Raw genomic sequence first — 19,926 nt, 5'->3', positions numbered from 1 at the left:
AATAACCTCAAGTGGCTCAAGAAAAAAGTAAACATGGCAAAAAAATATTACTAGTTAGTGAATCTAGGTTATTACTGTAAGATAACATATAAGCTATATACAGAACTTAAAATATTCACGTAGCTCATTAAAATAGTAACAAAACAAAAATATCAATATTTTGGGCACTCAATGGAACCAATATTATCATTTTTAAAAGGATCAGTTTTTAAAAGTATTGATATTTTATTTCTTTACACGAAGGATAGAGAAGCCAAAGTGAATTCAATACTTCAAGCACATCTAAATCAGTAGTAGCTGCATTTCAAGGCACTGGAGACACTCATGAAAGCCACTGAAAAGACAACACAGGTTTACAAGAAGGGACTGTGTGCATTCATTATCCAATATCTGCTCCTGTAGGTTTGATATTTTTAAAAACAAAAATCTCAGGAGAAAAAGACCCATTAAAAACCAGGTGTGGTGGCCCGGGCTATTAACTCTTGCACTTGAGAGGCAAAAACAGGTGGATCTCTGTGAATTCAAGGCCACTTTGCTCTACATAGACAGTTCTAGGGCAGCTTGGTCTACATAGTGAGATCGTGTCCAAAAACAAAACAAAACAAAACAAAACAAAACAAAAAAAACCACATAACAACAAAACAACAAGAAGACAAAACCCAAACCTAGCTATTTGTTCATTGGACAGATAGTTTCTGGGACTATACAGGGGAAGTTGCTAATGCCTTCCAACTGAGAAAAAGGAATGAGGGTTATTTGGGAGGTAGAACTTGGGCATGAGTTTCACTGCCCCCCACCTTTTAACATTGTGATTAAACCTATTAGAATTTAAACTAAAATTCTAAAACTGGCATCTGCTGTTTTTGCTCAAAATTCAAAGCTCAGTTGCTTCTGACAGGTTACCCCTTAAAACAGAGATAAAGCCATCTGCAGATCTTGGTGTACTGATATTTCTTGGCCAAGAAAAGGGGGAGTGTATTTTCTATATAAAATACGATAAAGGGTTAGCACAGACCTTTAATCCTAGCTCCCTGGAGCAGAGGCCAGCCGATCTCAGTAAATTAGAGGCAAGCTAGGGCCGCAACAGTGAGACCCTGTCTTTAAAAAAAAGTTTAGAAATGTCTTCTGGCAATACTTTATTAATTAATCTTAGCCATTTCCTTTAATTTTTCCAGTTTGTGTATTGAGATAACTTTAGATTGTATCAATGATTTAGTCACCACCATCTGAAACATTTCCAAAAAAAAAAAAAAAAAAAAAAGCGGCAATATTCAAGCCCAGCTCAGCTGATTCTGCAGGATGGATGGCCCTTGAATCTATCTCCACAGAGGTTTCTGAGGTTGTGGTGAGCAAGTTCTTCATGGATTCTTGCCCATCTTGCCTCTTTCCACCTCGCTGCACAGTGGGGGCTCTTGGTTTACATGACTCTTGGCTTGCATTTCGTGAGGCGTTGTAGATGGAGGCTGACTGGCTATGAGGCTCTTGAACTCTTCTGGCAATTACAACTTCCTGGCTGTGATTGGTGAATATTGAAGCGACTGTCCAGATATGAGTCATTTGAGGAGTGTGAGAGTAACTCACAGCTGGCCTGTCACCCTAACTCTCGAAGCTTCGTTAACCCTAATCACATATGCCAAATAAGTCACAATCATGTGACACACACATCTATATTAATTTACATGTGCAATACGCCCTTTGGAACCGACATTTACACACTACAGTCTTTGTGGAGTCTTGGACGATCTATCCTTAGCCTTTCTTGGGTACTAACGGCACTTAATATTCACGTGACAGGAAAAAAAAGAAAAGACAGATACAAATAGAGTCGGATTTGGTTTGAATAAAGTGTCTACGACGGCTAAGAAAAGAGTGAAGCAGACGACAAAAGTTTGACGGTAGCCTAGGCATAGAAATATTTCCGTGGGACGCCGGTAGGACGAGAATTCCGCACCGCAGGAAGAAGGAGATCGATTTCCAGGGTTCTTAGCAGCTGTTTTCCTCCTAGCAGCTGCTGCGAGCTCCGCCCCAAAGCTGAAAAACTACTCTGGTTTCCGGTGCTCATTCCTACGGCAACTAAATGCTTACAGTTAAGAGCGAGTGTGCCCTCTACAGCCTGGAAGTATATTCAGCATCTATATGAACCAACTAAAGTAACAGAAGCTGCTTCTTCAAGTTCCCTGGTGGTCTAGTGGTTAGGATTCGGCGCTCTCACCGCCGCGGCCCGGGTTCGATTCCCGGTCAGGGAAGACTTTCTTTTTTTTTCCTAGCAACTTTCTATGCGGATCAAGAAGCATTACTGTAAGCTGGTTCTTATTGCTGCTTTATTGTCGGCAACAGAAATTAGACTCTCTTTACGAATGTCTATAAAGCTATGTTTCAAAAACTATGTGTCTATTTAGTTACGATTGACAATTAAAAAGCATTAAAGGTCCCTAACTATAAAGGACTTGAAATATACTTGTTTGTAAATCTGTTCAGCTAAGGAATGCAATTTCCAGCCTCTGAGAATAATTCGGATGTGTAAACAAGCTAAGATTTTTAGGAAGCCTTTATTTATTCTTGGGTGTGTTTCACTGATAAAATAAGGGTGTCATTTTAGGGAGATTTATGCTTATTTTTCATCATGTTTTGAGTCACTTTCTATTTATACATTGAGAGCATATATTATTTATTTAAAGTGGAGCTGTTCCTATCTTGTTCTCCTTTATAAATTCAAAGAGGCCTTTTTGATAAAAGCGAATGATGAATTATCTGCTTTTTTTAGTTTAAATTTTTATTTTTTATATTTACTTATTATTTGTTTGTTTGTTTTTGAGACCTGGTCTCACTAAATAGCTCTGGCTGTCCTGGAACTCATTATGTAGACCAGGCTGGCCTTGACTTCACAGAGACGCACCTGCCTTTGCCTCCCAAGTGCTGGGATTAAAGTCATGTAACACAGCCTGGCATTTAGTTTTATATGTACATATATATGTATATAGTTTAATATATATATTCTAACCTATTTAATTATTTTACTTAAGTTTTTTTTTTCTTTCTAAGAAAATCACACAAATGTGGTAAGTTTCTTACATTCAGAATGCCAGTCCCCAATCTGCCAATCACAGACTGTAAGTTGTACATCGGGATCTGAATGAGAATTTTTATAACTGAGAACAAATTGGAGCTTTGGGATTTCTCAAAAAGAAATTATGAATATGCTGGACTCAAAGAGAATAAAAAGGTCGTACAGAAACCTTCACTGTTTAGAATCCTAAAATTTTATTCTATTTCATCCATTGCTGTTGTTTTGGGGATGTCAGGATTTAGGTTTTTTGTTTTGTTGTTGTTTTTCCACTTTGTGTTTAAATCTGACTTTTCACAATGACATAAAAACTTGGAAAACAAGACTTGGAAGCTTGATTTCAACTAAAATGACCTATTTTGCCTTCCTTCTAGCTGTACTGTGACTGGTTTGGAAGAGAAAAATGCTGAGTGGTTGCTAACAGAAGCACACTGGCTTTCTCTGAACCCAGTATTACTAGTAGTTTTTTTTTTGTTTTTTGTTTTGTTTTTGTTTTTGTTTTTAGAAAATTTCACTTCACCATGCAATTACGGCAGAAGTATATTTGTCATAATTATCATCACCAACAAAATAATAGGCACCACACACTGGTTATTTGTGATGTATCAAGCTCTTCAAAGGGCCGTGATCATGTGGTAAAGATAATAAATGGGCACCAGATGAAAAAAGAATTTGAATGCTGGTTTCCAAGGTGAACAGAAAGGCTGGTAGTATATAGGCTGCCTAAGAATGGGGATTTTATTTAAGGGGATCCTGCATAATTGTGACAGGGTTTTCCAGAGAGAAAGAACCCCTAGAAGATGATAGATAATAGACAGACAGACAGATAGATAGATGATAGGAAGACAGATAATAGATAAAATGTAGTGTGTTAATTGGCTTTCTCATTACTGTAAGCAAAACACCCAAGAGAACTTAAAAGGAAGAATTATTTATTTTGGCTCCTGTTTTCAGAGAGGTCAGCCAGTCCTGACTAGGAGGGTACAGTGGAGCAAGTTAATTCACACCATGCTATCCAGGAAGCAGAGGAGCAGCTCATGGGAGGTACAGCCCTCTAAGAACACGTCTGCACGGACTGATTCCACATGTCACCATCTCCCAGTAATGCATTCATTTTAGAAAACCATGAAGGGATTACTCCACTGAGTAGTTCAAAGCCCCCATGATCTAATCATCTCTGGAAATACTACAACAGACACACTCAGATCTCTGTTTTTGCTAACCTAGGCATTTCTTGCTCCAAATACGTTGACAATGAATCACCAGAGATAGGTAGCTAGAGAGGTAGACACATAGAAAAGAGATTCATTGTGGGAAGTGACTTTGTGATTATGGATGCTGAAAAGTGCCACAAGAGGCCATCTAGAAAGCTGGAGAGCCTGGGACAGCCACGGCCAGGCTCATTTCAACACTACAAGCCTTGCAACCAAGAAAGCTGGTAGTATAATTCTTAGCCCATGGCTGAAGACTTGAGAACCTGTTATAAATCTTGGAATCCCAGACCCAGGAGTCTTAGTTCAGCTGTCTAGTGGCAGGAAAAGGAGAGTGTCTCAACTCTTGGACAGAGAGGAGGTTGACTTTTGGCTCCATCTAGGACCTCAGTGATTGGATGGCACCACAATCTGCCTTGGTCAGTCCATCTGCTCAGGAGGTTCCTGCTTGTGGAAGCCTGCCTCGTGACCCTCCAACAAACAGCGTGGGGGCAATAGTGCCTTACCACTACCGTTTATTGAGTCCTTAATCCCATACAGTTGATACTTAAAATTAACTATCACAGTGACCATAGCTGGCATCTGCCATGAAGACAGCTTCATCAGCTGGGCTGTGATGAGGGACACATGCCGGGGTACGGTGCAGGATGAGGTCAGACAGACACATGCAGCCAGATTATGGAAGACTTGATGACCTGCTTAAAAGTTGCAAGTGGAATGCAAGAAAACTCGGTATTTGATAGGCCCTGAAGCTACAGGGTCCAGAATGTAGAAGAATCATTGCTGGCCCCATGATGTGTGCTCTGTCTGATGAGTACATTCAAAGGGGCACACAAAGTGATAAGGAGGCTGAAATGCAGGACAGTGGGCAGAGATGGTGGGTCCGGCTTCATCCCTCAGAGCCAACACAACCAAACATTGATAGGAAATGTTAAATTAGAGTTGAAGGTCTGGAGTGAGGAGCCCCATGCTTAGAAGAAGCTTGAGTAGATTTGGAATCTCCCAAAAGGAGAATTCACAAAACAGACAGATGATCAAGGAATAAACACAGGAGGGTTTACTAAGAAAAAGATAAGAACAGCATAACTAGGAAAGGAAGTAGCAACAGTGATGTCAGAGAGATAAAGGGACTTAAGAAATAGTGGCAGGTGCTGGAGAGATGGCTCATTACTTAAGAGCTCAGGTTGCTCTTCCTAGAACCCATATGGTGGCTCACAATCATCCGTATCTCCAATCGCAGGAAATCCAACACCCTCTGCTGGCCTCCAGGGCACCAGGCATGCATGAGATAATTAGACACACACAAAGGCAAAACACCCAGACACACAAAAAAATAACAATAAAGGTTAAAAAATTTAAAAACAAAAAGAAAGGGTAAGTGGTGGTAGAATGAGAGTCTTGTGATGAGGCTAAGGAGAAGAAGGTGATTAAGCAAGGCAGAGAGTGAGACATTGGGTGCTGGGTGCAGAGTATACTGTTAGGAGTTGCAACAGTGAGGATGTCTAGGAGCTCATTGTTACATCCCCGACTCTAAGAGCGAAGGTCTAATGCGAGGAAGAGGTAAGAGATTTGTCCATGAACTCGTTATAGAGGATGAACAAATATGGAAAAGCAAAAGAGGTCTGAAAAATGCAAAAACATCCTTGTTGAGAAGCCAGAGAATGAAACCATCCTTACTGTGCCAATATTAGCTGTGTGGACCGAGGAAAGGGCTCAACTCTTCAGAGCTTCTAGGTCCTTTCTGTACAGTGGAGATGCTTGTGGTCTCTACAAACACTTCAGTGTTTACATTAGTTCATTTGTCCACCCATTCATAAAACAGGGATACCCTAGTCCATGGCAGTCACTGTGGTGGCACAGGTACATAAAAATAAACAAGATTGTCTCTACAACTGCAGTTGAATAGGAATCAGAGGAGAAAATTTGATGGTGGCTTATAAATTTGGAAAGAAGCCAAAGAAGGAAGCCATATAGTATTCATATTTGAGCCGAGGATGGTCACCCAAGTGACAGTGTTTGCTGCATAGGTTGACATTTTTGACACATGATGACAGATCCAGAGGTGATTGGAACTGATGTAAGACCTCCATCCTGAAGAGAGAAAACACTTGCTCAGAGATTGATTGCAGCCAGGAGAGGCTGGCTTGCAGCCTTGGTTTGGGCTGGAGAGTCAGGGTTTCTCTGTGTAGCTTTGGAGCCTGTCCTGGAACTCACTCTATAGATCAGGCTGGCCTTGAACTCACAGAGATCCACCTGCCTCTGCCTCCTGAATGCTGGGACTAAAGATGTGTGCCACCACCAGCAGGACTGTCCAGGTACTTTCTAAAGGAGGCTTTGTTTGTTTTGTTTAGTATCATCTTTATTGTCAGTCAATAATTTCCTAAGTGATACTGTTATTTCGACATAGCACTGGGTCATAATACCTACCCTCAGCTTGAAGGTACTGCTATGGAGAGATGGAATACTGTGTTCAACTCTGAGTTTAGGAAGAGTGGCGAACACTGAGGAGTGTTTGCATAAATACTCCAGATGTGAAGAGGCCCTGCAAAGGTAAGGGAACAGGAAGTGCTTAGCCTGCAGAAAGGAACTTGTGCATACCTAAAAACACTCTTCTGTGCTTGTCCACTTTATTTTGAATGCAGAATTGTCATCCAGCCAAGGTTGTACTACTCTACTGGGTGGCAATTTGGGCTGAGTCATCCTGAAACCATAAGGATGCCTGAAAGTAGCCCGTGGGGGCCAGTTAAAGGCAAGGATTTTCATTAGCATCTAGAACAGTGTTTAGCATGTAGATGGTGTGATTGAATGAGATAAATAATTAACTAAACCAAGAAGTAGGTTGTAAGCAGTCATGTCAATCAGAAGAAGAGGTGAGTGACTTGCCTGCCAGCTGAATTGCCCCACTCCCTAGATTCTGTTCCCAAAGACCCACTCCACAGGGCACACCCTCCCACCTCATCATCCCCAAGGCTGCTGGGCCCTGCCCCCAACCCCAGCGGACTTGCATTGCTCAGACCATACAGGCCAGAAGAACAGATCACACCAGTCAGAAGAACAGAGCCCCCTACTGCACCAAATGCCAAGCTAGCTGCCAGAAGGGTAGCCCCCAACTTGGATAGAGACTCCCTATAAGATCAGAGGTCATGCTGGCCACCAGAAACGCAGACCACAAAGACCAGAAGACCAAAGGGGAGACAAAAGCCAAGAAAAAACAAAGCAAAACAAAACTAAACACTCATCTAACAAACACAAACTCAGAAATCAACACCTAGACCTGTAATCATCCTAAACCCAGATGCTTAAACACCAGTGCAAGAATACAACCAACAAGAGTCAGGGCAACATGGCACCACCAGAGACCAGCTTCCTATTACAGCAAGACCTGACTATTCCCATGCAATTGAAACACAAACAAACTACCTTAAAAACTTTATGAATATTATAGAGGTACTTACAGGGGAAATGAAAAAAATTCCCTTATAGAAATTGAGAAAAAGGCAAACAAAAAAATTGGAGGAAATCAATAAATACCATAAAGAATGCCAAGAAAAGACAAACAGGCGAAGGACACGAAAATCAGAATAGAAACAATAAAGAAAACACAAACTAATGGAATTCAGGACACGGAAAATCTGGGTAATGTACAGGAACTACAGATGCAAACATCACCAACAGAATATAAGAGTTGGAAGAGAGAATCTAAAGTGTTGAAGATATGGTAGAAGAAATAGATTCATCAATCAAAGAAAATATTATATCTAATAAACTCCTAACACAAAACATCCAAGAAATCTGGAACACTATAAAAAGGCAAACCTTAAAAAAAAGGAGTAGAAGAAGGAGAAGATTCTCAGTTCTAAAATCCAGAAAATATATTTAACAAATCATAGAAGAAAAATTTCCTAACCTAAAGAAGGAGATTCCTATATAAGTACAAGAAGCTTATAGAACACCAAAATACACTGGATCAGAAAAGAAAGTCCCTGAGCACATAATAATCAAAACACTAAACATAAAAACAAAGAAAGGATAGTAAAAACTGCAAGGGGAAAAGGCCAAGTAATATACAAAGGAAGAATTATTAGAATTACATCCAACTTCTCAATGGAGACTCTGAAAGCCAGAAGGGCCTGGACAGATGTTTGACAGACACTAAGAGGCCATGGATGCCAGCACAGACTACTATACTCAGAAAAATGTTCAATTACCATAGATGAAGAAAACAAGATATTTCATGACAAAGTCAAATTTAAACAATACCTATCCACAAATCCAGCTCTATAGAAGGTACTAGAGAGAAAACTCGAACCCAAGGAAGTTAACTACACCCACAAAACCACAGACAATAATCTCACACCAGCAAAACCCAAAGAAGGGACACACACACACTCACATGCACACATACACCACCACCAGCAGCAGCAACAACAAAATAACAGAAACTAACAATAATTGGTCATTAATATCTCTCAATATCAATGGACCCAATTCCCCAATAAAAAGACACAGGTTAACAGAATGGATACAAAAACAGGATCCATCCTTCGGCTACATACAAGAAACACACCTCAACATCAAGGGTAGATATTACCTCAGAGTAAAGGGTTAGAAAAAGAATTTCCAAAAGCCGGGCGTTGGTGGCGCACGCCTTTAATCCCAGCACTTGGGAGGCAGAGCCAGGTGGATCTCTGTGAGTTCGAGGCCAGCCTGGGCTACCAAGTGAGTTCCAGGAAAGGCACAAAGCTACACAGAGAAACCCTGTCTCGAAAAACCAAAAAAAAAAAAAAAAAAAAAGAAAAAGAATTTCCAAGTAAATGGACCTAAGAAACAGGCTGGTATAGCTATTCTAATATCTAACAAAATAGACTTCAAACCAAAATTAATCAAAAGAGATAGAGAAGGAAATTTCATATTCATTAAAGGAAAACTCCACCAAGATGACATTTTAATTCTTAAACACAAGGGCATCCACATTTAGAAAAGAAACATAAAGTTTAAATCACAGGTTGAACCACACACATTAATAGTGGGTGGGAGTCTTCAATACCCCACTCTCACTAATGGACAGACAGAAACTATGAATTAAATGAACCTAACAGATATCTGTAGAACACTTCACCCAGACACAAAAGAATACACCTTCTTAGCACCTCATGGAACAGTCTCCAAAACTGACCACATACTCAGTTACAAAGCAAGTCTCAACAGATAAAAGAAATTGAAATATCCCCCGTAGCTTATCTGATCACCATGGATTAAAGCTGGATTTCAACAACAACAGAAACTACAGAGAGCCTACAAACACATGGAAACTGAACAACCCCCTACTGAAAGACTACTGTGTCAAGGTGGAAATAAAGAAACTAAAGACTTCCTAGAATTCAGTGAAAATGAATGCATGACATACCCAACTTATGGGACACAGGTGCTAAGGGGAAAGTTCAGAGCACTATGTTGTAGAATATTATTTTAAGGTGTGTTGCATTTGTTTATGCTGTGGAACATTTGTTTAATGATGCAAAGATGTGTTGCATTCTTTTGTGTTGCATTTGTTTAACTCTGTGAAGCTGTGGTACTGTGCCTGTCTAAAACATCTGATGGTCTAATAAAGATGAATGGTCAATAGCAAGGCAGGAGAAATGATAGGCAGGGCTGGCAGGCAGAGAGAATAAATAGAAAGAGAAATCTGGGAGGAAAAGAAGAAAGAACAAGAGAACAAAGAGAGGAGGATGCCAGAGGTCAGCCACAGAGTAAGAGTGAAAGTAAGATATACAGAAGTAAGAAAAAGAAAAAGCCCAGAGGCAAAAGGTAGATGGGAAAATTTAAAGTTAAGAAAAGCTGGCAAGAAACAAGCCAAGCTAAGGCTGGGTATTCATAAGTAAGACTATATCTCCATTTTATTTGGGAGCTGGGTGGCAGGTCCCCCAAAAGAGCCAAAGAGCAAAGAGACAACAATAATACTACATGCCTTCATAAAGAAATTAGAGAGATCTCACACTAGCAACTTAACAGCATAGCTGAAAGCTCAAGAACAAAAAAAAGCAAACACACTCAAGAGGAAATAATAACTGAGGTTTGAAATCAATAAAATAGAAACAGAGAACAATACAAAGAATCAGTGAAACAAAGAGTTGCTTCTTTGAGTCAACAAGATAGACAACCCTATCTAAACTAATTAAAAGACACAGAAAAAAAATTCCAAATTAACAAAATCAGAAATGAAAAAAGGGGACATAACAACAGACATGGAGGAAATTTAAAGAATCATTAGGTTATACTTCACAATCCTGTATCCCACAAAATTGGAAAATTTAAAATAAATGAACAATTTTCTTGATAAATATCTCATCAAAGCTGAATCAAGATCAGATAAAGAATTTAGATAGATCTATGACCCCTAAGATTCCCCCCTCAAAAAAAGCCTGGGGCCAGATGATTTTAGTGCAAAATTCTACCAGACTTTCAAAGAAGAGCTAATACCACTACTCCTCAAATTATTCCACAAAATAGAAACAGATGGAACATGGCCAAATTTATTTTATGAGGTCAGAGTCACCCTGATACCCAAACCACTCAAAGATTCAACAAAGAAAGAGAATTACATGCTGTGGAATATTCCCTTACACTGTGTGAATATATGTTGCTATGATTGGTTTAATAAACAAGTTGGCTGGCCAATAGATGAACAGAATAAGGTTAGGCAGGAGATCTAGACTAGGAGAATGCTGGGAGGAAGAAGGGTGGAGCTGGGAGTTACTACCAGACTTAGAGGGAGCAGGAGATGAATGTATCATGGTAATAAAGGTACTACCATGTGGCAGAACATAAGTAAGGAATATGGGTTAACTTAAAATGTAAGAGCTAGTTGGTAATAAGCCTGAGCTATTGGTCAAGCATTTGTAATTTATATTAAGCCTCTGAGTGATTATTTGAGAGCAGCTATAGGACGGGAAAACTTCCCCCTACAATTATAGACCAATTTCCCTCATGAACATTGATGCAAAAATACTCAGTAAAATACTTGCAAACCAAATCCAAGAACACATCAAAAAGATCATTCACCATGATCACGTAGACTTCATCCCAGAGATGCAGAGATGGTTCAACATTTGAAAATCTGTCAATGTAATCTACCATACAAACAAACTGGAAGGAAAAACCCCATGTGATCATCTCATTAGAAGTTGAAAAGGACTTTGACAAATTTAATACTACTTCATGATACAAGTCATCTTGGAGAGATCAGAGATACAAGGGACATACCCAAACATAATAAAGGCAATATACAGCAAGCCTATAGCCAACATCAAATTAAACAGAGAGAAACTTAAAGTCATTCCACTAAAATCAGGAATAAGACAAGGCTGTCTGCTCTCTCCATACCTATTCAATATAGTACTTGAAGTTCTAGCTAGAGCAATAAGACAATTGAAGAAAATAAAGGGGATACAAATTGGAAAGGAAGAAGTCAAAGTATTGCTATTTGCAAATGATATGATAGTATACATAAGTGACCCTAAAAATTCTACCAGGGAACTCTTACAGCAGATAAACACATTCAGCAAAGTGGCTGAATATAAGATTAACTAAAACAACAACAACAACAGACACAACAACAACAAAAACAAACAAACAAAAAACAGTATCCCTTATACACGCAAATAACAAACAGGTTGAGAAAAAAATCAGGGAACAACATCCTTCACAATAGCCAAAAATAATATAAAATATCTTGGGGTAACTTTAACCAAGCAAGTGAAAGACCTGTGTGATAGAAACTTCAAGTCTTGAAGAAGAAAATTGGAGAAGATATCAGAAGATGGAAAGATCTCCCATGTTCATGGATGGGTAAAATTGACATAGTAAAAATAGTGATTCTACCAAAAGCAATTTACAGATTCAATGCAATCTCCAACAAAATCCCAACACAATTCTTTACAGACCTTGAAAAAACAATACTCAATTTCATATGGAAAAACAAAAAACCCAGGATAGCTAAAACAATCCTATACAATAGAAAGAACTTCCAGAGGTATCACCATCCCTGATTTCAAACTGTACTACAGAGGTGTAGTAGTAAAAACAGTATGGTATTGGCATAAAAACAGACAGATTGATCAATGGAATTTAATTAAAGACCCAGACCTAAATCCACGCCCCTATGGACACCTGATTTTGTGATAAAGAAGCCAGGCATATACAATGGAAAAAAAAGTAAGCACCTGCAATAAATGGTGCTAATCTAACTGGATGTCAGCATGTAGAAGAATGCAAATAGATCCATATCTATCACCCTGCACAAAACTCAAGTCCAAGTAGATCAAAGACCTTAACATAAAACCAGATACACTGAACCTGGTAGAAGAGAAAGTGAGGAATAGCCTTGAACTCATTGGAACAGGAGATAACTTCCTGAACAGAACACCAGTGGCACAGACACTAAGATTGACAATTAACAAGTGGAACTTCATGGAACTGAAAATCTTCTGTAAGTCAAAAGACATCGTCAATAGGACAAAAAGGCAGCCCACAGAATGGGAAAAGATTTTCATCAACCTCACATCTGACAGAGGGCTGATCTCCAAAATATATAAAGAACTCAAGAAACTAGACATCAACAAACTAAATAATCCAATTAAAAAATGGAGTACAGAACAAATCAGAGACTTCTCAAATGGCTGAGAAACACTTAAAGAAATGTTCAACATCCTTAGCAATCAGGGAAATGCAAATCAAAACAATTTTGAGATTCCATCTTACACCTGTCAGAATGACTAAGATCAGTAACACAATTGACAGCACATGCTGGTGAGGATGTGGAGCAAGGGGAACACTCCTTCATTGCCCATAGGACTGCAAACTTGTACAGCCACTTTGGAAATCAAAATGGCAATTTCTCAGAAAATTGGGAATTGATATACCCAAGACCCCACTATACTGCTCCTGGGCATATACCCAAAGGACACTTCATCTTATCACAAGGACACTTGCTGAACTATGTTCACAGCAGCTTCATTTATAACAGCCAGAAACTGGAAAAAACCTAGATGTCCCTTAACTGAAGAATGAATAAAGAAAATGTGGTACATTTACACAATGAAGTACTACTAAGCTGTGAAAAACAACGACATCATGGAATTTGCAGATAAATGGATGGAACTTAAAAAAAAAATCATCCTGAATGAGGTAACCCAGATCCAGAAAGACACACATCATATGTATTCACTTATAAGTGGATATTAGCTATAAAGTAAAAGATAATCATGCTGTGGTCCACAGACCCAGAGAGACTAAGCAACAAGGAAGCCTTAAGAGGGGACACGCGGATCTCCTTGGGAAAGGGAAATAGAACAGATTTGACTTGTGGATTGGGGCGGGCAAGGTTGGGAACAGGAGGAAATCAGCTGGGGCGGGGGAAATACTGGGAGAAACAACTGGAATTGGGGTGCATTTCGGGTGTAAGGTGGAAACAGTGCAACGGAAACCGCTTGGAATCTATTTTAGTTATCCTAGCAAAGACTTCTTGTAATGGGAGTTCCTTTTAGACACGGAGCCTGAACCAGGCATCTTCTGTAACCAGGCAAGGCTTCAACAAGAGGAACCCAGTTACAAAGCTTTGACCTACAATTTGCCCTGCCTGCAGAGTGTTCTGGGACCAGAGCCTGGCAGAGTCCTCATCAAAGAGACCAGACACTTCATCCAGCAACTGATGGGAGGAGATACAAAGCGCTACAACCAAACATTAGGCAGAGCTCTGGGAGTCTTGCAGAGGAAGGAGAGAAAGGATCGGAGGAACCAGGAGGTCAGGGACGTCAGGGGAACAGGGCCCACAGAACCAATTCATGGGGGCTCACAGAGATCAGGGTGCCTGTAGGGGGTCTGACCTAGGCCCTCTGCATATGTGTTGTGGTTAAGTAGCTTGGTGTTCAGGGGATTCCTAGCAGTGGGGCAGGCCTGTCTCTGACTATTTTGCCTTCTTATGGGACCCTTTTTGTCCTACTGGGTCACCACATCCAGCCTTGATGTGATGGTATGTACTGGTCTTATTGCAGTATATTATGCCATGTTTGGCTAATGTCCCTGGGAGGCGGGCTATTTTCTGAGGGGAGATGGAGGGTCCTTGTTTTACAGCTTAGGAAAACAGACTGAAAGGGCTGTGTAATGATTTAAAGTTGCATCAGTATGGATGGGACTCAGGATTCCAACCTGGGCTTTCCTGACCCAAGACCTGTGCTCTTTGGCAATCTGGCACTCCGCTCAGCTGTGTAGCGGATCTACAGAAGCCCGGATGGAGCCATGTCACCTACAGAGTGCCACGCTGAAGCAAAGAGGAAATATGAGACTTTGCATGTTCTTTCTTCAAATTCCACCTTACATTGCAAGTTTGGGGGCTGCTAGATATCACCAAAATATGTGGAAAACTCTTCACAGGAATATCAAACGTGTTTTCTTTAGCATAATGTTTGCTCACCTAAAATATCATTTTCATATCTTATTGACTTAGCAATTTTTCATCTTATTTTAAGTAGGCTATCAAAAAATATATTCATTGTTTACATAAAATGAAGGCAATTCAAATTTAAACTGTAGATTTACTTGATCAACTACCTTTTCCCTCTTGCCATGCTGCCTGAGGCCATAATTCATAATTTATAATTCTGTTTCAAACTGATGGTCACATTAAATGTCCATTTCCTTTTTTCAGATTTTGGTCTCTATAATTAGTGATCATTGCAGACAAGAAAGAAACGGATAAGCCAGGAACACACACACACACACACACAATAAATAAATGTAAAAATTAAAAAATAAAATGTCGTTTATATAAATAACATAATCTTATTAAGCAATAAAGAAGAATGAAATCAGGTTGTTTGCAGGAAAATGGGAAGTAGACCTCATCACATCAAGTGAAACAAGCCAAAAATCAGAAAAACAAATACTGTGTGTTTTCTCTCATATTCAGATTCTGGATTTATTCATTTATTTATCAAAGACATGAAAATAGGAAAGATACTATATGGGGAAAGTGGGGACCGCTGGGTCGGGTGGACAGAGGTCATCAAATAACACTATATATCTATGAAAATGTCATATTAGAACCTGTTATTTTGTTTAAATTATATACACTAAACACATAATGGAATGGAAGTACATTGTGTGTAGTCATACAATGCAGTACCAGGTGGATTGAATTATCTCTTGACTCTCAGGAAAAAAAATTATATTTAAATATTAAAAAATAGCAATATTTTAATTTCATTAAAATTAATATAAAAATATTTTAAAAATATGTCAAATAGAGTATGATTCCATTGTAGTTTGCGTCTCCAAATGATAAATGTCATTTATTGATGTGTCAATGGATGTAACACTATTAATAAAAGAGAGAATCCTTTAAGTGTGAATTTACAGGAATCAGGAAGATGAAAAATGGTTCAGGAAGAAGAATAGACAGCTTTGCAGGTACACATGTTCACGTTCATCTGATGACCTGAACCTACATGTGTGTTATTCTTCTGAATTGGTTTCGATATTTAAGTAAGATGAAGAATAAAAAAATAAAGAAAAGATAATGTTCTAGCTAATTCTTGGAGATAATTGCATCGATTACTTAGCTAAGAGAATTTCTGCTTTCCTTTAGAGTTGTAGTTTATGATGCTTTTTGAAAAAATAGTTACAGGCAGATTGAAAATGGTCAATGTGAGCATTAACCACAAGGGGGCATACTAGCCTCATGTGACTCACATTCACTATCCAATTAGCCTTGTTACCTAGGAAAGGTCGAGTATGGTTAAAGTCTAGGATTTGTTTGCCTGTGTGGGAAATAGAGGAAATTCATCTTCCTTCCTTTCTTTTGTTTCTGTTACCCCCCTCTCCCCCTCTCCCTCCTCCCCCTCTCGCTTTTTCTCCTTCTTATCTCATCAGTTGTGTTTGATTTGCTGTGAGTTTGGAGGAAGCCTTAAAACACCCAAACACCATTCTATCCGTCCAGTGGACGACATGACATTCACTCACTCTTTCATCATTCAGTCAAGCATTCAGGAACCCACTCTCTTGGCCAGTCTACACAAATACATGTCGAGCTGCTCTTCTGTACCAGACAAAAGGACAAAGAGGCCCTAGAGACACAGTGGGCCCAAACATCTCACCATCATTTGCTTTCTGTGTGGGAACAGTGTGAGCACACAATCACAGACAACTTGCAAACACTAAGTTCTATGAAGAAAAGGAACGTGGTCACATGATGCCACAAGGAGGTTCCCCACGGGTCAGTGATCACAGAGGAACGATACATTTGATGGGAAACACGAAGATGAGTTACCTAAGGCGGGAGTGGGGGACGGGGGTGGGAGAGAAGAACATTCTGATTGAAAGTGATCTATGCAAGACATTGCAGCAAGATAAGAAAGCCAGGAGCTGAAAGAACCAGGAAGGCTGACTGGCAAGTGAGCGAGGGGCAGCTGGCAATGGAGATATTTTATTTGTGCTCTAACAAATAAAGCTTGCCTGAGGATCAAAGGACAGAGCCAGCCACTATATTAAACATAGAGGTCAGGCAGTGGTAGCACACGCCTTTAATCCTAGCATTCAGGAAGCAGAGATTCATCCGGATCTCTGTGAGTTCAAGGCCACACTGGGAACAGAGCCCGGCATGGTGGCACACACCTTTAATCCCAGCACTAGTTAACCACTGGGGTCTGTACAGACAGACAGGAAGTGATAGAGCTGGCCGGAAAGAGGAAGTGATGTAGCTGGGCGGAGAGAAGAAGTAAGATGGCAGGGCACAGAAAGGTATATAAGGCATGAATATACAGGAAGTAGCTCTCTTGGGCTGAGGATTTCCTAGCTGTAAGAACTTGTGGCTGGCTTGTTCTATCCCTCTGATCTTTCAGCTTTCACCCCCAATGTTTGGCTCTGGGTTTTTATTAATAAAACCGCTTAGCAATTCGTGTTAGAGCTGACAGCAGTGAAGACAGACTGGAGATGGATCTCTGATAGCTTTGCAAACTAAACTTAAAGATTTTGTCTTCACCATGAGAGCCCCAGAGAATGCTGCTGTTGCATTGTGGAGAAGCCATATGCACACATGGCAAAGAAATAAGCCACCAATTCTGCCTCAAGGGCTGGATGGTAGAGCACAACCCCATTCACCTGGGTATTAGCAACTTGGTGGCAGTGTAGGACATCATTTAAAAACAGTAATATAATTTCAAACTCAGTAATATTAATCAGATTTAAGGTTTTCTTTTAAAGACTCAGACTTTGTTTATTTTGAATCAGACTAAAAACCACTGTTCTTGAAAATGGTACACAGAAGATATGTTATCTTAATAAACAAATGGAACTAGTTATCTCATCCACAGCAAAGCAAAATCTACTAAAATATAAAAGATATGAAAGAAAATGTTTACTTTATGGTCACATTGTCTCCAAAAGAACCAGATCTCAGAAAGGGGGCCTGTGTATGCAACTGCATAAATGTTTATTTTATTTGGGGCCTGAGTTGTTTTCATGTGTAAGATGAAGCACCAGCCTAGTTTATGTTCTCCCGAGTCTGTGAGTCTATGAATTTACTCATAGAAAGAAATACACCCATGTTAGTAGTTTAAGCAGAATAGACGCTGCAGAATGCCTTGGGATGCATTCAATGCAGATGTGTGAGTGGGAAGTAGAGGTTTTGCATATGAGCTCATATTAGACCTTAGTAAACTACATTTGCATAAGCCGCACTACTGTTTATTGATAGTCCACTATCCATAAGGTTTTCAAACTGTTATTTAATCTTCAGAAGTTCCCTGTGAGGTAGATTTTAACACAGCTCACACAGATTCAAATATCTGCTAAAGGTTCTATGGTTCAGTCATTCTCCACAATTTTTTTTTTTTTTGAGACATGGTCTCTCACTGAACTTGTAACTCACTGATTGCCTACACTAACTGCCAATGAGCTACCTGTCCCAAATCCCCAGGGCTGGGCTTGTAGACGTACACCATACACCTAGGTGTTTTTCTTTTCATTTTATGTTTATGGGTGTTTTGCTTGCATGTATGTCTACGTACCATGTATGTGCAGTGCCTGTAAAGGCCAGAAGAGAGCATCAGATCCCCGGGGATTGGAATTATAGCTACTTATAAACCACTGTGTGAGTGCTGAAAATCGAAACTGGGTCTTCTGGAAGAGCAACCAATGCTTTGAACAGCTGAGCCATCTCTGCAGCCCCAACATTTTTTTTTTTAAATGTGTGCACGAAGGATCTGAACTCAGGTCCTCATGCTTGCATGGCGAGCACGTTATTGACTGAGTCATCTCCCCAGCCTTTAAGAGCTGCTATTAAAAATATGTATATATAAGTACTAAAGGAAGCAGAGATAAGCTCATTAGAATTATAAATACGGAATTCAAGTGGTCTGTTGAATAAATACCAAGAATTTTATTACACTCTCACATATTAAAAGTGATTAATAGACTTACCTAAAATAATTAAACATGCGTGTTCCTAGATGTGGCTGTGAAAGGTGTGATTTCCTTGAGCACACAGCCTGCGTGTTACGGTGTCCTTCTTGTGGCAGCAGAATTCATCTACAGACTTTGACTCTGCAGCTATATATTTGAAAAGGACAATTACACAGCGCACTTTCCCTTTCTCACCGCATCTTGTCTTGAAGACAGTTTGTGAAGTTTGTTTCCCTTTTGGTCTTCCGTTCTACACACGTGGACAGTGGGTGCCTGCTGGACCTTGGTGTTCTGGTAAGTGGCTACGTGCCTTTATTCTGAGCCACGGCGTGCATGTTTTGTCCGTGGCTCTCCTTCTTGGGTATCCTTCCAGTTTGAGATTTACATCAATGGCGAGGCTGTGCTGGGTGAATGATCTGGGTGAACCCCATACATAACTCGTGGTTTTGGTGCCTAGACCTGTTTTCGTGAGAGTCATGCTCAGTATGGACTTGGTGTTTCTGGTCGGTTCCTTGGCCCACTACATAGGACTTAAGCACACATTGATTCAGCAGTAGTCACCTCATAGTGACTTCTCTTTTGTTGGACACAGTAACCCTCAAGCCCCTCTTTGGTGGCAGCAAAAGATGCCTATACCCCATAGTTGATACTTGCCTATGAACCTGGTCCTTTCCTCATCAGATGGTCAATACACTGCCCTTGAGTTTTGATGCATTACCACACTTAGGCATTTGTACTTTCCTCTGCTCATCATTCCGCCAGCGGAAAGATGTAATAATAATAATAATAATAATAATAATAATAATAATAAATGGTGGCTTGTGAGATAAAAAGCAGCCAGCTTCATTTCCATTAGAAGTGGCTTGTAGCTTGACAGAAGTGTTATGACGAGAGTAAAATACAGTCTGTTTTGCCCTTTAGACTGAAAACATATCTCTATCATCTTGCCAGATTACTCTCCCACCCCACAAAAGCCTGTTGATAGCACCTGGGTGGGAAAGGCTGGCCAGGATGAGGGTTGATGCCAGCATCCTGGCTCAGGACAAACACTATACAATAGCTACAAGAAGTCCCCATTCATCACACTGTTTTGGTTTTAAAGAAGTGTTAAAGTGTTTTCTAACAGGAGACAAAGGTTGACAGAGGCGCCGAAGGATCTAGGAAGCAGAGTTTTGCAATATGGCAAATAGTATT

At 39.9% G+C, this 19,926-nt stretch overlaps 1 non-coding gene across 1 annotated transcript; it reads left to right on the top strand.

Moving 5' to 3' along the window:
• Nucleotides 1–2,174: 2,174 nt before the first annotated feature.
• Trnae-cuc (transfer RNA glutamic acid (anticodon CUC)) lies at nt 2,175–2,246 on the top strand. The gene has a single exon. It is a non-coding gene; the product is annotated as a tRNA-Glu (tRNA).
• Nucleotides 2,247–19,926: the final 17,680 nt, after the last annotated feature.

This window comes from Peromyscus eremicus, chromosome 8b, assembly GCF_949786415.1.
Source record: "Peromyscus eremicus chromosome 8b, PerEre_H2_v1, whole genome shotgun sequence".
In the NCBI taxonomy this organism is placed as follows: Eukaryota; Metazoa; Chordata; class Mammalia; order Rodentia; family Cricetidae; genus Peromyscus; species Peromyscus eremicus.
The sequence above is the reverse complement of the archived record's forward strand: the minus strand, read 5'-3'. Positions and strand labels throughout refer to the sequence as shown.